This window comes from Balaenoptera physalus (assembly GCF_965194825.1).
Source record: "Balaenoptera physalus genome assembly, chromosome: 10".
Taxonomy (NCBI): Eukaryota; Metazoa; Chordata; class Mammalia; order Artiodactyla; family Balaenopteridae; genus Balaenoptera; species Balaenoptera physalus.
This window is the reverse complement of record NC_138889.1, coordinates 39692305-39719328: the sequence shown is the minus strand read 5'-3', so window position 1 is coordinate 39719328 and position 27024 is coordinate 39692305. Positions and strand designations below refer to the sequence as shown.

Sequence of the window (27024 nt, the reverse complement as noted above, 5' to 3'; positions counted from 1 at the left end):
GCATAAAGGACAGCGTTTCTTCTGATTGTCACTGCAGACATGAGATTAATAAAGCAGAAAATAAGTACCGTCCAAAGTTAAATTCCAGTGAGACACAAAACAGTGCCCCAAAGCCTGGTACAAAGAGTCAAATCAGAGCTGGAGACAGGGTGATGGTAGAAACCAAATAATGAATGGCAGATGCCAAGGGATGGGAGTTATGTAAAAATCAGGAAACGAGGGAGGTAACAAGGAAGCTGTGCATCTTTAGGGGTAGGGGGCCTCTGTGGAAGGCCTTTGCCTGCGTCCTCCATCTTCAACTCTGTCAGAAGAAAGAGGACTTTCATCAGTGTCTTATAATTTTCTGCATACAGGTCTTTTGTCTCCTTAGGTAGGTTTATTCCTAGATATTTTATTCTTTTTGATGCAATGGTAAATGGGAGTGTTTTCTTAATTTCACTTTCAGATTTTTCATCATTAGTGTATAGGAATGCCAGAGATTTCTGTGCATTAATTTTGTATCCTGCTACTTTACCAAATTCATTGATTAGCTCTAGTAGTTTTCTGGTAGCATCTTTAGGATTCTCTATGTATAGTATCATGTCATCTGCAAACAGTGACAGCTTTACTTCTTCTTTTCCAATTTGGATTCCTTTTATTTCTTTTTCTTCTCTGATTGCTGTGGCGAAAGAAATTAAAGATGATACAGATAGATGGAGAGATATATCATGTTCTTGGATTGGAAGAATCAACATTGTGAAAATGACTCTACTACCCAAAGCAATCTACAGATATAATGCAATCTCTATCAAACTACCACTGGCATTTTTCACAAAACTAGAGCAAAAATTTTCACAATTTGTATGGAAACACAAAAGACCCCGAATAGGCAAAGCAATCTTGAGAATGAAAAATGGATCTGGAGGAATCAGGCTCCCTGACTTCAGACTATACTACAAAGCTACAGTAATCAAGACAATATGGTACTGGCACAAAAACAGAAATATAGATCAATGGAACAGGAGAGAAAGCCCAGAGATAAACCCACGCACATATGGTCACCTTATCTTTGAAAAAGGAGGCAAGAATATACAGTGGAGAAGAGACAGCCTCTTCAATAAGTCGTGCTGGGAAAACTGGACAGCTACATGTAAAAGAATGAAATTAGAACACTCCCTAACACCATACACAAAAATAAACTCAAAATGGATTAAAGACCTAAATGTAAGGCCAGACACTATCAAACTCTTAGAGGAAAACAGAGGCCGAACACTCTATGACATAAATCACAGCAAGATCCTTTTTGAACCACCTCCTAGAGAAATGGAAATAAAAACAAAAATAAACAAATGGGACCTAATGAAACTTCAAAGCTTTTGCACAGCAAAGGAAACCATAAACAAGACCAAAAGACAACCCTCAGAATGGGAGAACATATTTGCAAATGAAGCAACTGGCAAAGGATTAATCTCCAAAATTTACAAGCAGCTCATGCAGCTCAATATCAAAAAAACAAACAACCCAATCCAAAAATGGGCAGAAGACCTAAATAGACATTTCTCCAAAGAAGATATACAGATTGCCAACAAACACATGAAAGAATGTTCAACATCATTAATCATTAGAGAAATGCAAATCAAAAGTACAATGAGATATCATCTCACACCGGTCAGAATGGCCATCATCAAAAAATCTAGAAACAATAAATGCTGGAGAGGGTGTGGAGAAAAGGGAACCCTCTTGCACTGTTGGTGGGAATGTAAATTGATACAGCCACTATGGAGAACAGTATGGAGGTTCCTTAAAAAACTAAAAATAGAACTACCATACGACCCAGCAATCCCACTGAGAAAACCATAATTCAAAAAGAGTCATGTACCAAAATGTTCATTGCAGCTCTATTTACAATAGCCAGGACATGGAAGCAACGTAAGTGTCCATCAACAGATGAATGGATAAAGAAGATGTGGCACATATATACAATGGAATATTACTCAGCCATAAAAAGAAACGAAATTGAGTTGTTTGTAGTGAGATGGATGGACCTAGAGTCTGTCATACAGAGTGAAGTAAGTCAGAAAGAGAAAAACAAATACTGTACGCTAACACATACATATGGAATCTAAGAAAAAAAAAAAAAAAAGGTCATGAAGAACCTAGGGGCAAGACAGGAATAAAGACACAGACCTACTAGAGAATGGACTTGAGGACACGGGGATGGGGAAGGCTAAGCTGGGACGAAGTGAGAGAGTGGCATGGACATATATACACTACCAAATGTAAAATAGATAGCTAGTGGGAAGCAGTCGCGTAGCACAGGGAGATCAGCTCGGTGCTTTGCGACCACCTAGAGGGGTGAGATAGAGAGGGTGGGAGGGAGGGAGACGCAAGAGGGAAGAGATATGGGAACATATGTATATGTATAACTGATTCACTTTGTTATAAAGCAGAAAGTAACACACCATTGTAAAGCAATTATACTCCAATAAAGATGTTTAAAAAAAAAAAAAAAAGAAGAAAGAGGACTGATAAACTAACCCCTGAATCTGACAACTTAAGCTAGATTGCTATTTCTTTCACGGCAGGACCATGCCTTCCATGTCTTTGGTATTCCAACAGGAGCTTCCCACAGTACCTTGCAGAGAGACATACTTGGATAGTAAGCACTGATTTGACTAAAGCACAGTATATTCTGATAAACAGGGTGGAGACCTTCATCCTTTTTGTACACTGATGTATCCCAAAAGTCTATACGTGTGCTTGTCACATAATTGGTCCTCAGTAAACATCTGTTGAATGAATAAATGAATTTTTAAAACCTCACAGCAGGCTGTTGTCTCCATGGCCAGAGTTGAGTAGTGTTTCTGGGTAGTGTTTTCAACTAAGCCTCAGCAAGGTAGCTCATGGCTCATCAGCAAAGCAAAAGGAGATAATAAACCTTAATCTGGGTGCATTCATCACCTAAGAAAGTACACCCGAGGTCCAACTGGTGGCGTTCTGAGGGTCTCCTACTTGGGTGACTTTTGTGCTCATTTTTGAAGCAAGATAAACAATTCCTTTTCAAGAAGCACATAAGTGATAGGAGCAAGGGGACAGCTTCTTTCCTCAAACTGGTCTCTGCTCATGTCCTGATACCTAGAAGGGAAGCTCTGTGTCTGTTAGACACTGAGGACCACATTTCAAAATTTAGGGTAAAACTCCCCCTCTCAAGCCATGCATTTTTTTTTATCCTCAAATAACACCCTTAAGAACAATGACATGAAAGCACAATACTGGTGGTGGAATAAATTTCACATGAAGCAGTGCATATGTTAAAAGCATTTACAGTTCCAGAGAATGTGGGTTTACATTTCACTTGTCCTGCTCCAACGCCCTATGAATTGACTCAGCTGGTTTTAATAATAATAATTTTTTTAAGTGGTGGGAATATCTTTCTGTGTGTACATTACAGAATGAGAGACTCTCGCAACAAGAATTTAACACCAGCGAAAGCACATGTGTACGGACGGAAAAACACGAGTAATTCCCTTTCATGTGTTTTCCAGCCTCTCCATACATAGAACACCACACACTGAACGGGGGCCAAAGTGCCAGTGGTGGACGTCTTTCTAAGGGGCATCCTTTTTGCCAGTTGCCATGGATGATAAGATTCTATTTCTTTCCTAACGTCCTTCCCCTCCGTTCACGCCAGCGCAATCATTTTTGGCATTTACAAGCCATCTCTTGCCAGCTTCTCGCCTATGCAAACCTGCCACACCTCCTCCTCTTTCCAGAGAGGCTCTGGAATTCAGGGGGCTGTGGGAAGATGGCTTCCAGAGCCCTTGGACACAGACAGCAGCCATCAGCCACAAACCATCTTGCAGGAAACGTTTCTCCGCCCAAGGAACAGACTTGAACGTAGAGAATAACTTTTATATTTGTTCTGTGACACTCAGGGAGCAGATGAGAAGAAAAAGGATTCTGGTGACAATGGTCTTGGAAATAAAAGACCGGAGGGTTTCAGTGGACAAAATTACATTTGTAACAGGTTGAGTCTGAGGCAACTGGGGAGCCCTGGAGATAAAGGACTAGAGTTCAGGGCAGAAATCCAGTCTGGCTTGGAGCAGCTCAGATGTTGAGAGCCATCCGCACAGAGAGGGCGACTCTGGGGGAGGAAAAGGGTAGGAGACACAGAGCTGAGACCAAACCTCCTGGGCCACCTGCATCTAAGAGGCTATATGAACCAGAGTGTTCGGTGAAGGAGACAGAAGGATTCACAAGAAGAAGAGGAGGTGGACAAGCTCCTTGGATGCCGTGGAAACAAGGGGGAGAAAGGATGTCAGGAAGCAAGAAAGGGGATGGGTCATCAGCCACGCCAAAGGCTGCAGAGGATTCTAGAAGGTACGGACGGAGGTCTCCTCTCTCGCCTTCTCTCCTCCAAAATCATCATATTTCTCCAGCTTCCACTTCACTCCAATACGGTTCCAATTAGAATCGCCTCCCCTGAGAGGAGCAGAAGACAGAGAAGTCTTCCCTTTTATAGATTATGCTTTTGCGCTGTTACTTTTAGAAACGTGGCCCTTTTATCCCCTGCTTCTCTCGCGGACAAGGGGACGGAAGGAAATGTGTGGAGCATCTCCCACGGGCTAAGCAGTAAGCGGAGTAAAAGGGTGACACACATTTGAGCAGCAATGACTTAGGGAAAGGGAGCACCAGCATCACCAAGGCAGGAGCGGGAGGTGACCCGGCCTCCCATCCCTGCCGTCCACACTGAGGAAGGGTCACACCCACCTCTCTTCTCTTTCATTCTGTCGGACGAGACCTGCCCAGCTCACCCAGTGGTTGTGCGGTCACAGAGGATCTAAAAGCCTGCATGAACGGAAGGTACTATTCAGGGGATGTCTGCCTCTTTTGTCCTGGAAGGCCCGTACCAACTGTACAGCCAATAGGAAGACTTCCCTGGGACACGCCGGTGTATGGTCACTTCCCTCCTCTGAAATTCTACAGTCAACATGGCGACAGCAATTCTTCTTCTTTATTACTGAAGTGCCCTATGAGTCTGATCTCCTGAGTGAAACAATAATATCCTTGAGAAGAGGGGCTGCATTCTAGGCTGGTGGGATACCCACAAAGCCTAAGACACATTCAGTTGGTAACCTGAATTAAATGTCTCGCGTGGCTCCCGGGATAATTCAAATCTCTTGCTACTATTTCCCTCTGACAGTGGATTTGTTGCAAGGAACAGTTTCTTGAGTTGGCCTTTGGCTATAGTAATATTCTTGGAGCCCACAAACCCTAAGGCATTGTTTGATAATTGCCATTCAGCGTTTCCAAGCACTTTGGGAAACATGGGGTGAAGCAGCTCCCGCCTAGCACGTGCTGTATGAACAACATGGAACAAAGCAAGGAGGGAAAACAAGAGGGAAGGATGACCCAAACTCCTGGGGCTAACGGCTTCTTAATCCACGCCTTCTAGTAATTACCACAGAGGACTATTTATTTTAAGCGTCTTGCATGCACTTTCATTTCTTCCTCTATTGCTTGTTTGGTGACCCAGAAAATTTTTACCATCCTTGCAAGAATAAAGGAGTGTCAGGTTTTCTTGCAGTTGAGATGCTATTCCTCATCAGGGGAAATGGAGACCAAATTAAACTTTGTTCTGCAATTTAAAAACATATCTCAAATGCAAGCCAACAAAAATTTTCCTGGCTCTAGTTGAATTTTTTTTTTTTTTTTAATGGTGTGCAAAACAAACTGCCAGAGTAGCCCCTGGTTGCAAAAATCCTGAGGGGATCCACAGACTCTGTCATACACTGGAGGATCAGGGGAAGGAAGACCTGGCCTTTACATCGTCTTCCTCCACTTTAGTGCTATTTGCCCTTAACACACCAAGGAAAGGAAAGTCAGTTTCTTATGCCCATGCTGATGTCTTCTGAAATCTCAGTTCTAAAACTCACCTACTGTGAAAGCAAAATACAGGCTGCCCTCAACACACATAACATACATTTGCATGGGAGAAAGAAGATACCTCGATTTGCATGATGCTTTATTATCTAGAACACGGAATCACAGGCATGATCTCCTTTAATCCTTATACCTACCATGTGAGGTATCATGACCCAAATTTTACAGATGAAGATGGGGTTCAGAGATGTTGAGTCATGGCGGAAGCCAATGTCAAAGCCGGGGCTTGAAGCAGGGTTAAATTCCCTGGCAGACCCATGCTTACTTAACCTCATGACGTTGTCTCCGTACCTGTGATATTAGGAGCTTAACATTTGTTATAATTCATAGCTACGGAAAGACATATTTTAAAGTTTAACTCATTATAAAAATGAATAAGCTAACAATTATTGAATGCTTACCTGATGCTAGATACTATATTAGACGACTTATATACATTATTCTAATCTTAACAAAGTTTCTGAGAAAAAAAATAGTGTCTTAGGAAGTAAGGCAGGGGGGCTCATCTTGAGGTAGGAAGGAGCTAAGGTATCCAGGAACTATTCTGGGGCGCTCGCTGTTGATGGTCCGTAGGAAGGAATCCTTTTGGGAGAGGCACAAAGTCTTGACACTCAGAAAGTCTCAGGTCCAGCTGTGGTCCTATGAGTCAGGAGAAGACGGAGAAAGTGAGGTCACCTAGTTGTAACGAGTTGTAACGGAGCTGGATGAGATGATGATTGAAGGAGGAGCATCAAGGGCTCCTAATGAAGGCCATCAGGTGGTGGGAAGGAAGTAGCTCTGCTACTTGAGGGCCAGACGAATAAAGCCAGTCACTGTAATCCTTCCAGGCTTTAAAAGGGGCCTTGAGGAGTTTGGATGTAGTGATGCTGATGGGTGGGAGCTCAAAACCGAAGATTGTTTTCCTGACTGACATGCCACCAGGCAGGAGAAATAACGACTGACCACAACTATATGCCAAGCACTATTGTAGGCACTAAAAATACAGAGGTGAGAAGGAGAAAATATCCCTGTCTTTATAGGACTGATTGTCTCATGGGGAACAAATATACCCTTTGTGGTCCTCTTTCAGGCCACAGTGGCCTGAAGAAGCAAGAGTTACATGTGTGAAACAGACATGGAAATATATCAGGTAAATGCCATTTTACCAAAGTAAGTCTCTCCAGATATACTGTTGCTTTAACTCTTGATTGAACCATAAAAGTATAGTAACCGCCAAATTGCATGGTGTACTCAATTTCTTGAGTTCAGCTGTCACTGCCAGGAGGCCCTTTGAGGATTATGAATCATTACCTAGACCGTGTTATTAAATGGGAAAAATATGTTATACTAGAATGTGACTGTCAATTTTCAGGGGCATTACAGTCCCCTGGGAACTGTGCTGCATCACAATAGGACAGGGGTGACACAGGAAGAGGGGAAGGAATGCGGGTGATATGTGAGTTCAATTCTTTTCATAACTTACATGGTAATGAGACAGGTTTTATCCAAAATAACATTAGTAGCATTTGCAGACGACTATCCAAATGACAGGCCACTGCCAAAATTACAAGGTATGTCAGTGTGTACTATGAAAAATCTGACAGTGCTATGGGGGATGGGTTTTCACTTTTGGCTAAATCTTTCTAGGCCGTGAAACACACCTAGAAATACACCTTCCTTCATAGGGAAGCTGCAAGGATGTTGAATCTGTTTCTATTGTTTTCAAATACCTTTGTATCGGATCTAAACATTTCTCCTGAAACTATTAGCAACTCCAAGCCTACGTTTAATCAAAAGAATAGCCGTAAAAGATAGAAAGCGGGGTGGGGGAGACATGAACATCTATGAGGGAAAATACAGCTTGGGAATAATTCGTTTTTTCAGGTTGGAATACAGACAGTGGTGTTTTAGAGGGAGGTGGAAAAGGTTGAACATCCTGAGACCTTGGTTCTGTGTGTGTGTGTGTGTTTGTGTATGTGTTTAAATAAGATCCTGTACCTGAGACACAATTTAAATCCTGATGAAATCTACAATTTTATATGCTCTAACTCAAAAAAAATAATAAATCAAATTATTAAAATAGCATCTTTTTATGGGAATCTTTCTTTTTCCTTTTTTTTTTTTCCCTTGGCTGACATGGCCAGGCTGAGACAGCAACACTCACTTACAAAAACTGTGGGAAAAGACATTAAAAGTGATTAGAAAAACAATAAAAGACATCCGTGGGTCTGTACAACTCTCTCAGACAGCTTTATAGGGAGGGATTAAAGATGTGGGCCTCGACTGTGCAGTAAACAGAGGTCGGCTGTCACGATGAGGACTTGGTTCCACATCAGTGGCTTATCTTTTTTTTTTTTTTAATAAATTTATTTATTTATTTATTTATTTTTGGCTGCGTTGGGTCCTCATGGCTGCGTGCAGGCTTTCTCTGGTTGCTGCGAGTGGGGGCTGCTCTTCGCTGCGGTGCGGGGGCTTCTCATTGCGGTGGCTTCTCTTGTTGCGGAACATGGGCTCCAGGCGTGTGGGCTTCATCAGTTGTGGCATGCGGGCTCAGTACTTGTGGCTCGCGGGTTCTAGAGCGCAGGCTCAGTAGTTGTGGCACATGGGCTTAGTTGCTCCATGGCATGTGGGATCTTCCCGGACTAGGGCTCGAACCCGTGTCCACTGCATTGGCAGGCGGATTCTTAACCACTGCGCCACCAGGGAAGCCCCAGTGGCTTATCTTTAATGCCCGAGGGGAGAGAGCAGACGTACAGCATATCTGAGTGAGGGGCCACCTCTCCGAAATCACCCCTGACTTTGATCAGGAGGCAGAGCCAGGGGTGGTACAAACACATTTGATCTGAAGAGTTAAATCTCCCCCAGCCAGCTTCCAGGGGTGGTCTCAACAATGCTGTTTCACCAGCCACAGAGAAACATCCGTTAATCCCTGGCATAGATCAGGAAATGGCTGCAGGAATGATTCCCTATGAGGTGAAAAATGGGAGCTGGACAACCAATCTCCTAAAACTCCCAACACCACAAGGAATCAGAGGATGTCACAAAAAGTCAGCTTTAATCAAGCTTGATTGTGGTAAACACAAAAACATAACGCAGCTGAGGCACAATATTATTAATCGTCACCAGTGTTCCACGAAGTAGGTGTTAATTGTCTCTTGTGCTTCTCTGAATATGTCTGGTACCCAGTTTTGCTGCTGACTTGAACATGGATTAGATGTGAGGAAGAACAAAAGGGTCAGGAGGATTTCTAGGCAACACAATCTCTAATAAAAATGACATGGCCATTGCGGGAAGAAGATAATGCTCTGTGGAATTCTAATTTTGACCCTCTTCTGAAAAAAAAGAAGCCAATTTTCATAATCGTTGCCCAATGAAATGGTCATCCTTGGCAGTGCTACAGGCTGTACACATGCCTGAATTTGATTAGACAACTTCCCGAGAAAAGCTGTGTTCTGCTTTTGTCCCTCGGTGCTTAGGTCGGTGTGACTGTCTGTCAAGTCTGTATCATTCTACCTGACATTACATCTCTGCCCAGCAACATAGTGCTGTGTCTTGTGACAATGACCTTACCTTCGAAACACCTTTCAAATGAAAAGTCTGGTTCACCTGGGCTCATTATAACTAAATATATCCTTCAGTCTAAAGAGACATAGTTCACTCGTCCAAAAGGAAGGATGATAATAGACGTTACAGAAGCCAGGGAATGGCAAAAATACCCAGGATCAAGTCACAGTATCAAAGAGAGAAACCTGACGTCAGGGTCCCTAGCCTTCCCTTTACAGCTCTTTACCCTCCAATCTCCTTCCTTATTTCTTTAACCCCCTTCCTCAAACTCTTAATAATTTCAAGACTTCTGCTTCTTTCCACCCAAGCCTACATACAGGGAAGACTCTAACATCAGTAATGGAATCAGATGTCTATGACTCAAATATAGGCTCCCTTACTAACCAGCTTGTGACTGGTAGCAACTTATCTACCACCTCATCTTATTCTGCTCCTTCTGTTAGGAGATATGTGGGAGCTGGCCATCCTCCAGATCAAGATGACGTTTACACAGTCTTAACAGGTGTTACAAAAACATAAAAATTCTACTTTTCTGCTAGACCTATACAAACATCAGCTGGTACATTTAGTGCAACTATTGTAATAACCATGAAAACGTTCCATTACTAGGAAAACCTTTCTTTACTTTCTTCTCTCTTTGCCCTGCCATACTCCCCCCACCCCCATCCCATCAAGCCTTTACAATATATTATTTGAAAAGAAGCCTAAGATGCAAAAAATATAGCTTTTGGGCAAGTGTCAAGACAGACAGCAAATCTTCCCTTATATTGTAAATTTCCCAAACTCAGGCTTATGACTCATCTATGCTCTCTTAAGTGTTTAGAATGTCTTTTTTTCCCCTAGTGGGTATAAGGAAAAGAGACTTGCTAACTTTCAACAGATAGAGTGGGAAAACTGCATAAATTAGAAGACCTGAGTTCTAATTCTGCTCTTCTGCTAAATGTTTTTGTGTGATTCTCTGTGTACCTCAGTTTCCACTTCTTTAAAATAGAATCTAAGATCTGTCCTACCTTCCTCCCAAGTTTTGGTTTATTTTATTAAATAGGTATAAGTGCACTTTAGAAATTGTGATGTTCTGTAAGCATCAGAGCAATGTTTCTGAGGATAAAGTCAATCATTGTAGGTACTCCTGGTCCAGAGCCTTTTGCATTCAACAAATATCTATTGAGGCCCTCGAGTGTGTCAAGCAGATTGCTAGGTACTTACCTATATATAAGTAGGTTTCATCCCTCCCCAGGTTTCTTTCCCCACTAAATGACTTTCCATCTGACACGATACACCTCTTCATAGAATTAAACCACAAAAGCAGAGGATTGCTACTAGAAGCTGATTAACTTCGATTAACATTTGCCAAGCACAGACTATGGCTAGTGGTTTCATTTACAATATTTCATCTAATCCTCATAATAATTCCATTATGCGCATGTCACGATAACTGTTTTACAGATGAGAAAACTTACAGTCAAAGCTGTTAAGTAGCTTGCCCAAAGCCACAAAGCTAGCGAGAGGGCTGACTTGGGATTCAAATCCAGGCCTTACTCTAAGCCCATTCCAGGAGGTTCTCTCTTGCTGGACAGGAAATGGGGTGGGGTGGGGGGATGGGGTCTCCTTACCTCCTACCAGAGGAACAGATTTTTTTTCATTATACCAGTTAATGATGGTGCAGCAATAGGAAACTTTCCGGAAGCCCTTTCTTCTTGAACATCCTTTCTAGAGCTTCTGCCATTAGCATATCTGCTTACATTTTCCAAGGCCGTGAGCTTTGCATTGCTTTTATTAACAGACTTAATTTTTTTGAGCAATTTTAGGTTTACAGTAAAACCACACAGAAATGACAGAGTTCCACATATCCCTCCCCCTGACTTTGTATTTTTACATTCTTATTTTTCTCTATGTTTATAACCTGATAAGCATGCTTTTCACAAATCCCTGTTGTACCTTTCACTGTTATTTTATAAAATTGAAATTTCCATACCCAATATTTTGCTAGAACTGGGCGTGGGATTGAGAAATAAATCAGTAAGTTTGCCTTTTGGACAGACTATGGAAAAGCTACCTGAAATATACGGAAGTCAAAAGTTTGCATTTGCATTTGCGAAAGCAGGGAGAGCCTTTGGTGAACTGGGCTCCCAGGGCAGCACTACATCTCTTGTCACCGGGCCAGCGCAAGCAATACCCCAGGAGCAACGTTAGAGAAGAATGCATGAGCACTGGTAAAGGAGAAGATTTCACCACTCTGTAATTCAGCGTCTGTGTTAAACCTCGAATTCCAAATGGAGCACAAGGGACTCTGAATACAGCCATGACTTTTATATTTGTCCAACGTTTCTAGGATTTTTAAACATTTTAAAAAAGTGTTTCTAGGATTTACTCTTTTTCCCCATCAGAAGAACTGTCATGGGAAGATGCGGAGACATAGAGTCCGCTCTGTGTTTTATTGGTCCAACTGGCACCCAAATCCACTAAATAAAGACTTTGAGAGCCCTGATTTTAAAAATCTATTTGATGTAGGAGTGAGGAGTGGTCCACAGAGGCTGAGCTGCTCTCTGGGAGCTACTCACTGCAGTGACAAAGGTCAAGTAAAGTCTGTGATGCTCCCTCCTGTGGTCCACCAGCCTCGGGGACGTCTGCTACTCATGATTTTCAGAAATAACGGGGCCTTGGGAGGACCCGGCCTTCTAGAAAAGGAGCATCGAAGTGTTGAAACCAGGGTGCTTTCTCTTGGTTGAACAGCTGAGGGCTGCCCAGGTGTCTGGCTGCAGGTTTCTCTCTTTTTATAGCCTGTTCCAATCTGTTTTCACAGGTGCTGGTGTAAGAAGGTGGTGCCTTTCAGTGAGGTTTGGCCATGTCTGTGAGGGCTGAGCATTGGGTCTTCCACAGAAAAACTGCTGTCCAGGAAATTACCCATGACCGGAGGAATGTTCATACCAATTCCTCAGCCCTGTTCATTCCGTCACTGCTATTGGTTTGGGGTCTAGATCAAAGTATGGACTGTGGACCAGCAGCCCTGGCGTTGCCAGGGAGCTGGCTGGAAACGCAGAATCTCAGGCTCTGCCCCAGACCTACTGGATCAGAATCTGCATTTCAACGAGACTCGGGATCCATGTGCACATTACAGTTTGAGAAGCCCAGATGCAGAGCACTCACAAATTCCTCCCTTCTGGTAGATGGCACAGTGTATTTTCTTACTTCAATAAGCGGCATCAGATACTTGCACGCTTGAGGAAATTTTACAGCAATATAGCATAATGAGGTTTTGCTTCGAAATGAATATTAGCTTTTACAAATTGCCTATCAAAACACAGGAGAGACAGAGTACTTTCTGAGTCCCTGGAAAGAACAGATGCACAAGACTGTATTAAAAAAGTGGCAGAAGGGGCTGATAGAATAATTACTCTGTAAATGTTAGCTACCATGGTAAGTAACTCACATGCATCATGTCATTTTCACAACTCCACTCTGTAGGAACTGTCACCATCTTCATCTTAAAGATGAGAAACTGATGCAGAAGCTTGAAATCACTTCCCAAGGTGACACAGGTGGTGAGTGTCTGAGTGGCCAATGGAACCCAGTAGTTTCTGGCTTCAGATCCCTACCCCTTAACAACTACATTTCACGGATCCTCATAGGGAGAGAGACGTTTTACAAAGGCCTTTACAAATAAGCACAAAATATCACAAGCAGGACGTGACCTGATAAATGTAACTGGATTTAAAGAAACAGGTTTCACTGACTTTCAAATCACAGCTCAAACAAATAAACAAAACCAGCATGATTTAGCACCTATATCTCCCCACGCCCCGCCACTGAACTATTATCTACTCCTCTGACTTTCCCGGTGCTGAGTTGTGTTCCTTTAACTTATCATCTCCACACTGCCAGGGTATCCAGGGATCCTCCGAGGGGCTTTTCTCATCTCTGTGAATCAAGCTGCCCCTGAGCACCGCTTTGATTGCCTTCTCCACACCTTCCTTAGAAGTGAAGTGTGACAGAGAAAAGAGATATATAAAATGTACACATAGTAGGTAGTTAATAAAAACTACTTTTATTTGAGTTATTATTGCTCAAATACAGATTCTGGGGTCCTATTTTTCTCAGAACTTTAAATTCACCCATTACCTATGCCAAAAAAAGTGTATTTGGAATTTCCTTGACATTTATTAGGTGCCCTAGAAATAGCTATATTTTAAATGAATGAACGAATAAGTGAAAGAATGAGGGTATTAATTGAGGCTCAGTTAAGAAATCACAGCTGATGCTATCCCAGGCTGCCTTGGAAGTAAATGCTTGAACTTCCAGTATCACTTACCCAAAGTGACTAGAAATTTTTAAATGTCAGAGTCACGTCCGGGAATGGGCCACTTATTACTGTCGTCTGCTCTGCTACTTTTCACACCGGTCTATGGACTGAGCACTCCAGGAGAGGCTTTGCTCCTGACTCTTGCACTGATTAATCTGGCTGGCGTTTGGCCTGGCACTCATGTGGCCGAGGTATCCTTGGCCTCTGGTTAAATGGAGTTGTCCCTCTGATGTTTCTGACTTGGCAATGAAGTCTTAGCAGCCAGAGTCATCACCACAGCACCCTGCTATTTAATCTTTGCTGGAAAGTGATGTACACAGACCTCACTTGTATGAGAACTCTTCTTAGGTTTCGTGAAAGCCACGTGAGAAGTTGCCAAGTTTGTGCTTAGAAACAAGCACATGTTTGAAACTTTAGTTTTCTTTTTCTCAAGCTCTCCCGAGTTGGGAGCTTATAAACACAGATAAGAGAGTCTGATTTAAGCAGTTCCTATTACCTCCCCGATTCGGTTTTTAAAATCTACTTTTGCTTGAATAGAAAATAGAAAGCGAACAAATCCAACCCCCCCCCCCGCCCCGCCTACTTCCTTTCCTGAATAATCTAGAGACTTAGGCAATCCTTCCTTTCGCTGGGGATGTGACTATAGAGTATTATTTTATTGACTCATAATGAAGAACTTCTGATGGGAAAACCAGTCAACAGTGAAAAACGGCTTGGGGGGTCCCACAAGCAAAGAGAGAGCACATATTCTTACTGTGGCAAGTGGAAAAAACAGGAATGAGGAGACCTCACAGACAAAAATGCCCTAGAAAATAGCAAGTCCTTTACGTGAACGCTATGACCTTTTTGAGGAAGTTGATTTTTTTCTCCATAATGTGTAATGAAAATGTGAGTGGTAGTGTGAACTGCTCTAAGATTGGAGGAACATACCAGCAAGTGCAACTGTGTGTGGGCAGGGACTGACAATGGAAATTTGGTGGTGAACACAGAGTGTGGGCAGAGGGAAAAAAAGCTCATGTGAAACATCACTGAAAGGAAGTGTCACAGGAAAAAGTTATGAGGCAGCATTCTACAGGGCTAGTCAGAGCTGCATCAAAAGTGCTGTGCCTTAGCTCATTAAAAAAAAAAAAAAAGAATCCTACAAACAAATAAGCAAAAGCTTTCAAATGCCCGAAGAGACGCTGATGAGAACCCATTCCTCTTTGAACTGAACTAACATTCCTGGAATTCAGTCACATCATATCAGCCAAGAGCAGATTCCAGTTCAGTGCTAGGGACTGGATTTTTTTCTACATCTGGTTCCACTCATAGAAACGACCACCTCTACACCCATTACTCTCCTGACACATCTAGTTTCATAGAAGAGGTGATTCCCCTATTGGTGCCCTGAGGTATGATATGATGAGAGTTTGGAAATGCATATAAATGGATTTCCATTATACAATGAAAGCCAACAGGGCCTAGTCTAGATTTCTTATTGAAGTAGATTTTTTTTTTTTAACTAGTGGACACTTTGCATAGTACAAGTTTTGTGCTTATTCATTTACTACCTGGTAAATCTTTGTATTTTACCTTAGTGTTTTTGATTACCAAGAGTTACTCTTAGGGAAACATGAGCTTGTAAAAATCATTTTAAATGGACGTTTTAAATTCTCCATTTGAAATACCTGAAACAGGCTTTAACACTGTTTGTGGGCTAGACTAGAAAGAAAAGTAGTCTCACCACTATGACTAATTTCAGGTAATTGAAAATCTATGGCCTTGAAATCATGGCAAAACTGATTAATTTGTGACAGCACATCTGTTTTTCTCCTGACAGATTTACTAATTCATGTCATGCTTTATCATATCCATCTGTAGACACACAGTGTAAGCTATTAGAACTCCAGATCGACTCGCTACCTTGTTTGTTGTAGATTTGATTATAGGTGTCTTTGTTGAATTATCCAGAAATATTTGTAGGAAGTAAAACCTTCATTCAGAAATGAATACATCACAAGAGGAAACAGCGTTAAAAGATGGAACTAGGATATTTATATTTTTATTAAGTTGGCTTAATTATAATTATAAAATATTAAAGATGACTAAAGAATTTTTCTTCTAAAGTTCAGAGCCAAAGCATACTAGGAATTTATGTGGCTGAGGTTAATGGTGCATGTTACTAGATGACATAAAGAAAAAAAATCTTAATTCCTATTTTTTTTAACCCCCCCTTTTAAGGAAATGATTTCATACTGAAAGATTCGCTAAGAGGAAATAAAAAAGCCACATAGATGAGGCAATTTTAATAGATCACTGAATGTTTACTTTCAGTGGTGAACCTAGAGTCTGTGATATCCTTGTATATAAGCTGTAGACAAACTAGGTGAGGGAGGGAGCTTGGGTGATACTGATGGGTGACAAACATGTGCCAGGCACTGGTCCATAATTCTTAGCCATTGCCTCATTCAATCTGCCCCCAAAAAGCCTAGGAAGGAAATATTGTCATAGATGAGCAGTCTGTTGATGAGAAATTTTAATGAACTTGTTCAAGGCCACACCATTAGTGAGGGAAAGGGTTGGAGTTTCAAATCCATTTCTGCTTGACCATAGAACCCATGATCCTACTGGCCATCTCTTTTAGAGGGACTCGTAATGAGTCAAACGCCCATACAGAGAACCGATTCACGGAAGAATGACAACCCATAAGGCCCTTATGGCACACCATAGAACTCTGACCTCTTCCCTGTCTTGTTTAATAATCTGTGTTGATGACTTGGTTAAATTTTGTAAAAACATGCTTAGTCAATTTATCAATGACATGGAGCTGAAAGCAATAAAAAATATACCGAGCACAGAATTCAGAACAAAAGGATCTCAACAAGTTAGAATCATGAGCCGGCCCTAAAAAGTTGATGTTTGAGGGGACAAACATTAAGTCCCTGTACTTGGACATAAAATATCAATTGTACAGAATGAACAGGATTGGACAGAGGCAACCTAGCAGGGGCTAATGTGTAAAAAGGAGTTAATTCAAGTAATCAAAATTTTACTGAGGGCCTATTCTGAAAGAGACAACGGGATGCAGAGAATTTTAGTTGACACGGATCAATCAATGTGGCTGCCAAAACAACATGGCTGTGAGGTCGCACATATAGAGTTAGTTCTCCTCAACTCTGCTCTTGCCAACCCCTCTAGGAAGGTAGTGTTCAGTTTTCGGTACCCCTTTTAGAAGGGAGATAGCCAAACTGATAACTTGTTTAGAGGACATGCCAGGTGACATGGAGAGAGAATCCGAACTACTGTGATATAAGAAAGATGAAAAGGACTGAGGACAGAAGCATAAGAGTTATCTTTAATCAGCTAAAGTTCTAGCATGTGAAAGAAGGGTTCAACTAATTGGGTGTAGACCCAAGTTCTTGTCTAGGAACAATTCACAGAGTTATAAGAAGCCCAACTCAGAGGAAATGGGCTGCATCAGAGAATACGAGGTCTCTTGGAGAGAGTGTTAGAGGTCTGGCAGCCCAGCTGGAAGGCCACAGATGGGGGCTGTTCTTGTTCTGGCAGAAATCCCTGCATGGATTGATATCCAATTGGGTGACATATAAGGCATTTTCATACAAATCCAGATAACTATGTGAAGTTTGGACTTCTGCAGTTGCCCAGCCCACGAGTAAGCAGAGTCCAAGGGAGGAGAGTAGAGGCTTTGAAATCAAGTGAGGTTGAGCCTTCTGCAAAGCCAAGAGTCAAGGCTGGCTGAGGAACAGGGTTGGGAACCTGGCACACTGAAAGATGGGCAGTCAGGGAAGCACATGGTTTCTCTGAAGGATGGAATTTGCTCTCACTTTTGAGAAAAATTATCTGCAAAATGTGCCAGACCCTCCAAGACAAGGTCCTTATAATCCTCCTCTGTGGTCCTTCATAACAAGGAGTATCATTGTGACAGATCTCTTTCTAACTGGATCCAAAGAAGAAGGAAACCATCAGGTAAAGAGCCTTAGAATAGGACTTAATATCACCCAGACACAGATATGGTTAAGGTTCAAAGACCTTTTAAACATGCTTCTAACTGTGAGAGCCTAAATTTTAAGAAAAATGGAGGTTACATCTATGATGAGGCATTTTGTGATTTTATAATTACATCCCTTGTCTCCCATCCCAAATCTTGCTAGCACAGCTAGACTGTTCAAAAATAATTGTTTTCCAGAGATTAGGAAGAATTTTGTCTCTAAGCTAGCATTCCTTGGAATGATCCCTTCTAGATATTACTCACAGCCTTCAAATTATCTAGAGGCAGAGTAAAACTCTCCTTTAGTCTTTTTTTTTTTTTCACATCTTTATTGGAGTATAATTGCTTTACAGTGTTGTGTTAGTTTCTGCTGTACAACAAGTTGAATCAGCTTTATGTATACATTTATCCCCATATCCCCTCCCTCTTGAGCCTCCCTCCCACCCTCCCTATCCCACCCCTCTAGGTCATCACAGAGCATTGAGTTGATCTCCCTGTGCTATGCAGCAGCTTCCCACTAGCCATCCATTTTACATTTAACTATCCTTTAGTCTTATTAAGGGCAGTCAGGTTATCCATAACTGGGATGACCTATACTTGGGACATATGCCAGTATGAATGATCAGCTGCAACTAGACATTGCCTAGTGACCATGAATCATGGAAATTTAGCTGGCTTTCTTCCTGCAGGCCATCTGACCCTGCCCTTGTGTGAACCAGAATTGAATTATTTTAAGATAAAAATTCTGGTGGAGCATATGCCTTAGAATAATTTACAATACGGTGAACTCCAGGAATCGCATCTTAGGTGCACCATTAAAACTCTCGGCTAAGTGGTTCAGGAACCACTTTGTTCATTCTCTGGTGCTTGCTATCTTCCACTGATTAAAACATGATGTCGGGGGAATGGAATTATGTGGCATTGTTTCCCCAGCTAGAAAGACACCATCAATTTGATCAGACTGCAACATTCACGTGACAGAACACCACGCTAAAGACATGCTGATAGATGTTTGTGAGCTATCCTGTTTATATAACATCTATAGCTCCAGAAATAAGAAGAAATAGTAATACAGCAGCTAATCCTGTGAGGTTCAAAAAGACAAACTGTATTTTCTGGAATATATGAAAAGCAGCCGTGTATTTACCAATTTCAAATGAAGCACTCTCCTTTGTAACAAAATGGAAATTTCTCTTTGAAAAGCAAGATCTTTATTTTTCATCCGTCTTTATCCTATTGCTTATAAAATGTGAAGAACACATACTTGACTTTTAACCAGACCATCTCCCCATTTTAGGTATATGCATGTACTACCCTGACCTGAATTTTAAGAGACATTAACAAAAGCAGCTGACAATTCCACCATGTGGTCTTTTTCTCCTTTCTGTTGTTGCTTTTTAATTCTCATTGTAGCTGTGTCTGCAGAGAGGACAGTCCCCAGAGGGGAGAGGATCTAGGCCTCCTGTTATCTGGACCCAAGCATCCTTTTTACACCCCTACTTTTCCTCTGAATGGAACCAAATGAGACAAAGCACAGGTCTCTATCCATCAAAGGGTAAACTATCTAGAACTGGCCTCAAAATAAGAATCAAAAACTGATAGTCACAGAAATAAAAGAAAGACCAAGCCTCTGTAACAGCACACCAGGTGGTCAGTCCAATAAATTCATGCAAACAAATGGTCATTTGAATTGGAGGAACGGGCTGGCAGAGTAGAAGGGGGTAAGGTGGGAGGTAGGAGTTATGAGTTAACTAGACCAGTTTAGTTATTTTATTAACGGGTCAGTTCAGTCCCAGTGTTTGAACTCATAATACTGTGTATTCATAGCTGAAGCCTACATATCTGAATAGTCAAAGTAAAGGTGAGAGTTTAAGAAATTCTCTACATTATCTGGGAAAGGGAGAAGCTAGGTGCTCAAATTATGGAGTAGGGCTCTCTCTTCAGCTTGAATCCACCAGATAATTTCCTGTTTCATTTTGTCTGAGCGGAAAAACAAGCTACCTCAATACAAAGCAGTTTACTGCAAGGAGAGAATAAATTTCTTGCATTAAATAATCTGTCCTCTTTAGTTTACAGCCTAGAGTTGGGTGAGATAAAATCTAGAAAATCTGCAAGTAAAAGAACCACGTTTTGAAACGTTGCTTTCTTTTGTTCAGATGAGCTAAATGTGTCTCTCTTCTTTATTAGCCAAAGGCACAAGAACTAAATACAAAATTCCTTGGGGAAAAATGTTGCTATAGGGCTGAGTCCATTGGCTCTTTTCCCTCCCTTTATTCTCAGGAAGAAAAGACACCGAAGGGAATGCATTAAAATCCTTCGGAGAGGTTCAGTTCGCGATCCCTCCCAGCCCCTCAACTTCTCCAGCTTCTCTGACATTTAAAGGAACACTGTCAAATAGGTGGGGTTTATATTTAGAATCAAAATGCTTAAACATTCCTAACGAGAACAGATATAATTCTGTGATACATATGCTTGCTTGGGAAACAAGAGATTAAAAAATATTCAGACCCTGAATTTTTTTTCCTGATTGTTTTTATGTGGGCAAAATGAAATTAGAAAAGCCAAATATTCTGAACGGTGTTGGCATCCAAGCTATATAAAATCTTTCAACTTCATGTTCTCCCTCATCTGTAGGCTTTTTTCCCTACTGACCTGACCTCTGACAGAACCACAAGTCATGCTATTGATCATTCATGCATTCAAAAATATATAAATATGGAGAGAGAGAGACTGACTCTCTGCAAAGACCTGTGAAAGGCTGGTGCATTCTCGAGAAAAATATGATTAGTATATTTAAATCTACAGAATATTCCCCAGAGCTCGCTTAGATTTTACCTCTGTTTACAGAATCACCTCAGTTCACCACTTGGTAGTGCTGGGGAGCTCCAGTGTACGGGTAAGAATATTTTCCCAAGAGCACCTAAAGGGGGTGAGGGGCCAAAGAGGGAAAGCTCAGAAGATAGGCTTACAGGAAGGACCAGGGATGGTGGAGTTCTCTAGTTCCTCCAGTGATAAAGTACAGAGGAAGAGTCAGGTGATTCTTCCATCAGCTCACAAACTCAGAAAACTAATATGAATTGTCTATGCCTTCTGGGTGTCTGCTTCACCAAAAAAATAAACACACAGGCAGAAAGCTGAGCAAGAGAGAGGCATAATTTACTAGACTCTAATGGAAGTGAAAGGCAACTTGCGCGAGTAACCAGGTCGTGTACATCCACAGCGTGGAAGACAATTCCAGATGACTCAGTACAAAGGCAAGTTTGTATACTTAAAAGTGGGATATTAGAAGTTTATTGGAAAATTATCCTCTGATTATTGAACTGCCGTCAATTTTCAGACAACAAAAACTACACGTGCTACCATCTTTCCTCTCTTGCTGACTTACAGTGAGTCACAAAAGGGTTAACATCAGCTCTCTCCCTTAATCCCTACAGCAAGTAGGTTAATGATTAATTGTACCAGTGGGTTTTGTTTATAGAATTGAAACACTGTTGTTGTATATGTCAAAAGAATTAAGCCTCTCTGATCATTGACACATTTTAAAATGTTTAATTTCACTGCATGCAGATCTACAGAAAGATGCACAAACTGCACATTTTACAAAAGCAATTAACAATTAAATTTTTAGAGGATAAATATAAATAAAAAGGGACTATGGTTAATTAATGCTTTGCACACACAAACTTATTAGCAGCTGCATGCCTTTTAAAACAAGAATGGAAGAGACAATAAGATTGTTGTTCATGTGCTTTCTTGAAGCAATCACGAAAATAAATAGTTCATGCCGGTTGGGTTATTTTCATTCAAGGAAAAGTTATCTCCAGTCAGCCTCAGAACAGGACTAGACTTAAAAAATCTTTTTCAAGGTGACCACTGTCCTGGGCTGCATGAGCATAAAACCCCTCCTCTTGGGGGAACTGCTATCTGTTTGCCTATTCATCTACTTTCTGATTGTCTGTATGTACCAAGAAAAAGGAGACGTGGGCAACTGCAGAGCAGGCAGGGACTGACCACGAGGTCACCAGTGGTAATGCAGAGGTGGGGCTGTACGTCCCTCCCATTTAAGGGCAATGCCACATGGAGAATTCCACAGTAGTTCTAGTGGATAATAGAGGATGCCCTGTCCCCATGCTGGAAGCAGGAGGTCCACTCCTGGGTCTGAATTACTCCTCTTCTATCCTCTCAGCCCCGAAAAAGAAATTGCTCCTGTCTGTTATGTTTGGGGTAAATAAGGCTAAACAAAATTATAAATTAAATGCAGTTTGTCTTCTACCTGCTCAGCCTACTTAGAATTCCTGGCCTTTCCTGTCTCAAACTCCTCATTTTTTTTTTTTTTCACTCCCCATCTATACTTTCTGTAGCCCAAGTCTCCTATATGTGAATTTAAATCAACATGTCATTCTTGTGGTCCTTGAATTTCAGGCCTCATCTCTAAACCTGGAACGTTAAGCATTAAGAAGCAAATGGCAGAAGGTATTTAAGGGCAAGAGTCTACTCAGAGCCTGTAAAAATCACTTCAGGAAAAGGCAGACATGGGTGACCAGCCCAGGTCACTAAGGTCTGGGAGGCCAGAGCTGCCCACATGCAAATTCTGCTGCTGATGCGGTCAGGACCCCAAGCTCAGCCCCACTTGCTGAGATCCTCAGTCACATTCTCCAGAACAGATACAAGCCAAACAAGATTTAAGTCCAGGGACACATTAGCAATAGTCTATATACCAAGAAGCCCCTTGCTCTTCCTTCAACATAACTAATTTTGAATAATAGGAAATAAATCTGGGTCAATTTTTGGAGCTGTAAATCCAGTCTCGGTAATTCTGACCTCCATTAACATAGATAGTATTTCAAATTCCATTGTAACAGTTGCTCTAACTCTTTGGGGGCTGGGAGGCAATCCAAGTAACCCAAGAGAAGTAATTCTTTCACATGCCTCAATCCCACCACTCCAGAAAGTATGTAAGGGAGGCTGGAGCAAAAGACACTCTTAAATTTGTTGTCCCTTCCTCATGACTCCTACCTCTACTGTTTCTTCCTCATGCTTGACCTGTATTTCCCCTCAGCTGATGCTTGAGTATCTTCTATAACGTTTCATATTATTTTCAGTCACCTAGGATGACCAGGCAGTGTGCTGAGTCTGAGGATAACAGACTCTACTTACAGACAGCTTACAGTCTAGCTGGAAAGACAGATCATTAAATGAACAATTGCAGTAACTGTAGTAAATGCTGTGCTAACAGAGGTGTCACACGTTATGGGAAAGCCCCTTCTGAGGGGGTGGGAGTGGAGTCTTCAGAGAGAGGAAATGATGATTCAGGATGTGTAGGAGTTGGCCAGGTGAAGTGTGAGAGTGAGTATGGAGGAGAGCATCCTGGAAGAGGGAATGACATGGGCACAGTTCCAGAAGGGAGAGAAATTTGACACACTGGGGGAAGTGGCAATTCTGTCTGGAGACTCAGAGTGAGGAAGACAAGACCAGGTCAGGAGGAACTGGGCAGCAGATAGCAATGGGAAGCCACTGAGAGGGATGGATCTGGGAAGTTATCCCATCTGTTTTGCATTTAGAAGATCACCGGTGGCGGTGTGGAGAATGGAAGACTAGAGCCAGGAGGACATATTAGAAGGCTGTCAACGGACCCCATAGACACTGCTTCAGTCCCTTCGAGCACAGCAAGTTCACTCTCCCCGGACACAGCTCAGTCAACCTCAGGACTTTTCTGAGGACCTGGGAATGCTCCTTTACATGGCGCCTCTTGTCAGACTCACTAATGGGGACACTTTCTAATTCTACCAACTGGGAACATACTGAATAGCTCTTCAGACGTCCTAAGTCAAATATTGTATCATGTCGTCCCCATGTTTTTTTCTGAGAAAGGAGTAAATTCCTAGAGAGATGTCAAGAGTTCTTTCACCTGTTCCTCATGTGACACAGTCCATTCAATTTGTTTAACACTGAGGTAGATGGAGGGTCCAGTCCTCACACATCCTGGGAATTTACCTCTGAATTGATTTGTTCACATATATCTCTTTTGTAGTGTGGCTCGTGGGACTGAAAAGCATACCCTAGGTGTTCTGTGAACAAGACAGGAGTAGAGGGGCTTCCCTGGTGGTGCAGTGGTTAAGAATCCGCCTGCCAGTGCAGGGGACGTGGGTTCGAGCCCTGGTCCAGGAAGATCCCACATGCCGCGGAGCAGCTGGGCCCCTGCACCACAACCACTGAGCCTGCACTCTAGAGCCCGCAAGCCACAACTACTGAGCCCGTGTGCCACATCTATTGAAGCCCACGCGCCTAGAGCCCGTGCTCTGCAACAAGAGAAGCCACTGCAATGAGAAGCCTGCGCACTGCAACGAAGAGTAGTCCCCCTCACCGCAACTAGAGAAAGCCCGCGTGCAGCAACGAAGACCCAATGCAGCCAAAACTAAAAAGAAATAAAATAAATAAATTTATTTAAAAAAAAAAAAAAAAAGACAGGAGAAGGCCTTTCACTTCCCATGGAGAGACCACTAGTTTTCTGGGAAGTGGGCAGAGCACTGCCAAAGTTCCAGAAGGGAGAACAACATCCATCCTTTCCTTCTTCATTAGTCACACTAGCCTCCATCTTTAGCTGCCCACATAACTACCCCAAGTAAAGGCAACATGTTCCCGCCACTCCTGAAGCTAGGGGTGAGCATGTGACTAAGACTTACATGGAAGTATCGTGTGTGACTTCTGTGAAGAGTCCTTAAAGAGAGGGGCTGTCCCTACTGCTGCAGCCACCTGCTGCTTCTTCCTGACTGAGCCTCGAGCAGCCATCTTGCCCCCCACGTGGAAGCCACATGCTGAGGCTGGGAGAACAGCGAGGGAGTATGTAGATCCCTGACGCTGTGAAGTGCCTCCCTCTCCTACCATCCCTTGGAAGAAGTCCATCCCTTGGGACTTCTTTCATAAGCGAGAGAAAGAAACATTTATGCTGTTTTACTTACTGTGATTTTTGTGTTTTGTGACTCACAACCAAAGCTAAGTCTGACTGATACACATTCCTGATTTCAGTTAATTTATTTCTATTAACAAAGCCTAAGAATTGGCTCCCCCCACCACCACACCACATTATGAAATACTTTTTAGCCTTTTCCCTTTGATCTGCTATTAAGTTGCATGCTTTTTCACTGAAATGATAGTTAAAAACCACCAGGGATCTTCACAGGAAGGCTTGGCTTCAAGGACGGGCAAGGAGAGACATGATGTACTAGGCTGGGGTGGGGCCTCTTTCCTTAGAGAGGTTGTACCCTCTTTAATTTAAGATCCAGGTTCCAGATTCTTCTGGGGCTGTGAGTTTCTGAGCAAGGGATGACAAAACTGAGCACTTCTTTGTCCATCACGTAGAACTTGTTCTGGGGCGATGTGAGGTGGTGTAGGGCCACGGTGACTCCATTGTTTTGGGAACCTATTTGTCAGTGCTTCTGTCTGAGGTCTCACTACCCTCTGTTATTCTAATTTCCCCCACATTCAATATCCTGATGCATACAGGCTTGCTAAATCTAACTCTGCTTTAGTCAAAAAGGTTTCTGTTGACTCATGTGAATATGCATCAGGGGAAAACAATGGCAACATTAATTGGCAGAAAGCCAAACCCATCCAGACTCTTCACATTTTCTATAAAAGATGAATAAAACAATGAATGCAAAAGTCCCCGTATGTTTCATCAATTTGGACCAATGCGAAAATGAAGACCAACCATTTCATTAGGCAGGGTTCAGCTTCTAGTTCCATCCGGAAGAGCATCACTTATTAGCATAAAGAGAACATTACTGAAACTATCTCTTGAGGGATGAGGAGGGGAAGGGCGGCAAGGAATCAACTTGGGTAAATTAAGAAATAAAAGTACTTCCTACATATCTGAGGACTTCAGTTATATTATTATCTCCAATTAGAAGACAGCAGTTAAAACAGATGAAAGATTAGTCACAATATAACAGGGAAGAAAAATCTGACTCTATATTGGATCTGTTTCTTTTACTTTAACCTTTGTATTCTACTGCTTTTGCTACAAGTTAAGAATGTTGCCTACAGCCTGAAATATACAGGATAGTCCATTCTCAAGGCTCTGACCTTTAAAGGTATTACAATTTTCCATTCATATAGAGATAAAAAGTTGCAGAACAGGGAATAACATTTGTCTTGTTTACAGGAACACCATGACCTGACCTACAGGGACAGATGCAAGAACAAAGGATTCCAACACCAAGAAGTTTGCAGCAACCAACCACATGCCCTCCCCTTTTAGTATAAAAGAAGCTTGAATTGTAACTCAGGGAAGATGGTTCTTTGGGACACTAGTCCACCATCTTCTTGGTCTGCAGCTTTCCAAATAAAGTCACTATTCCTTGCCCCAACACCTCATCTCTGGATTTATTAGGCTGTCGCGTGGAGAGCAGTACGACCTTGGACTCGATAACAACAATAAAAGTGTAAACATGACCCTCATTAATGACATCGCCAACAATCAGTCTCTATGTACAGTCTCTATGTCTCTTTGCCTGCTTAGTGTTCTAGATGACTGGAACTTTCCCTGGTCAGGAGAATCCATGGCTGAGCTCTATATGCCCCAGCTGCAAAATGGAGAAGTTCTAGCTTGGGCTTGCTGAGATTCCAAGTCCCTTTCTTGAATCAGATCTCAGAGTAAACACAATTCTCCTAACAAGCTACTAGCTCAGCTTCATTCTTTGTCTTCTGTTTCTCTATGAGGAATGAATGGAATCTCTCTTGGGAATTATCCTGTGCCTAAGAGGAAAACAAGAACAAAAGTTCCCACATTTGGAAAACTAAGAGCCTGACATTTCATCAGAGAAAGAGGTCCTAAGTTAGTATGTTCCTCACAGCAACACTCCTGCAATTTATTATTTCCTTCAGGTCATGGTTATGCATCATGCTGGCATTTCTTCCTGCAGACATCTCGGCAACTTCTGGGCTCTGACAAGTTAACATCTGCAGTCGTGCAAAGTGTGTGTATGTGGGGCGGGAGGTGGGGATGAGGTGGAGAAATATTGAAATGACATTAAGAGTCAGTCTGACTGAAAATGGCCCTTTCAGGAGAGAAAGCACCAGTGTGTAAAGCAATCAGAGGGCAATGGCACCATCCCTTACCCGCATAAAAGGAACAATGAGGTGACCAAGGAGGAAAAAAATAAGAAAGACAATTTCATGTAACAAAAGCAACCAAGATGGTAAGTTTTACTTCTGAACTTCTTTGCTTTTATGTTTTGGAAGCAATATTTCATAAGATTACAATGACTCA

General features: G+C 42.1%; 1 protein-coding gene and 1 long non-coding RNA gene across 3 annotated transcripts in view; one reads left to right on the top strand and one right to left on the bottom strand.

The window, feature by feature from the left end:
* Positions 1-27024, bottom strand: part of MAML2 (mastermind like transcriptional coactivator 2) — a 365379-nt gene that overhangs the window by 201336 nt on the left and 137019 nt on the right. The gene's annotated exons all lie outside the window — the stretch shown is intronic.
* Positions 796-27024, top strand: part of LOC309636718 — an 84957-nt gene continuing 58728 nt past the window's right edge. The window contains exon 1 of the long non-coding RNA XR_014250172.1: positions 796-26953. This is a non-coding gene — a long non-coding RNA (uncharacterized lncRNA). The remainder of the gene's footprint in view (positions 26954-27024) is intronic.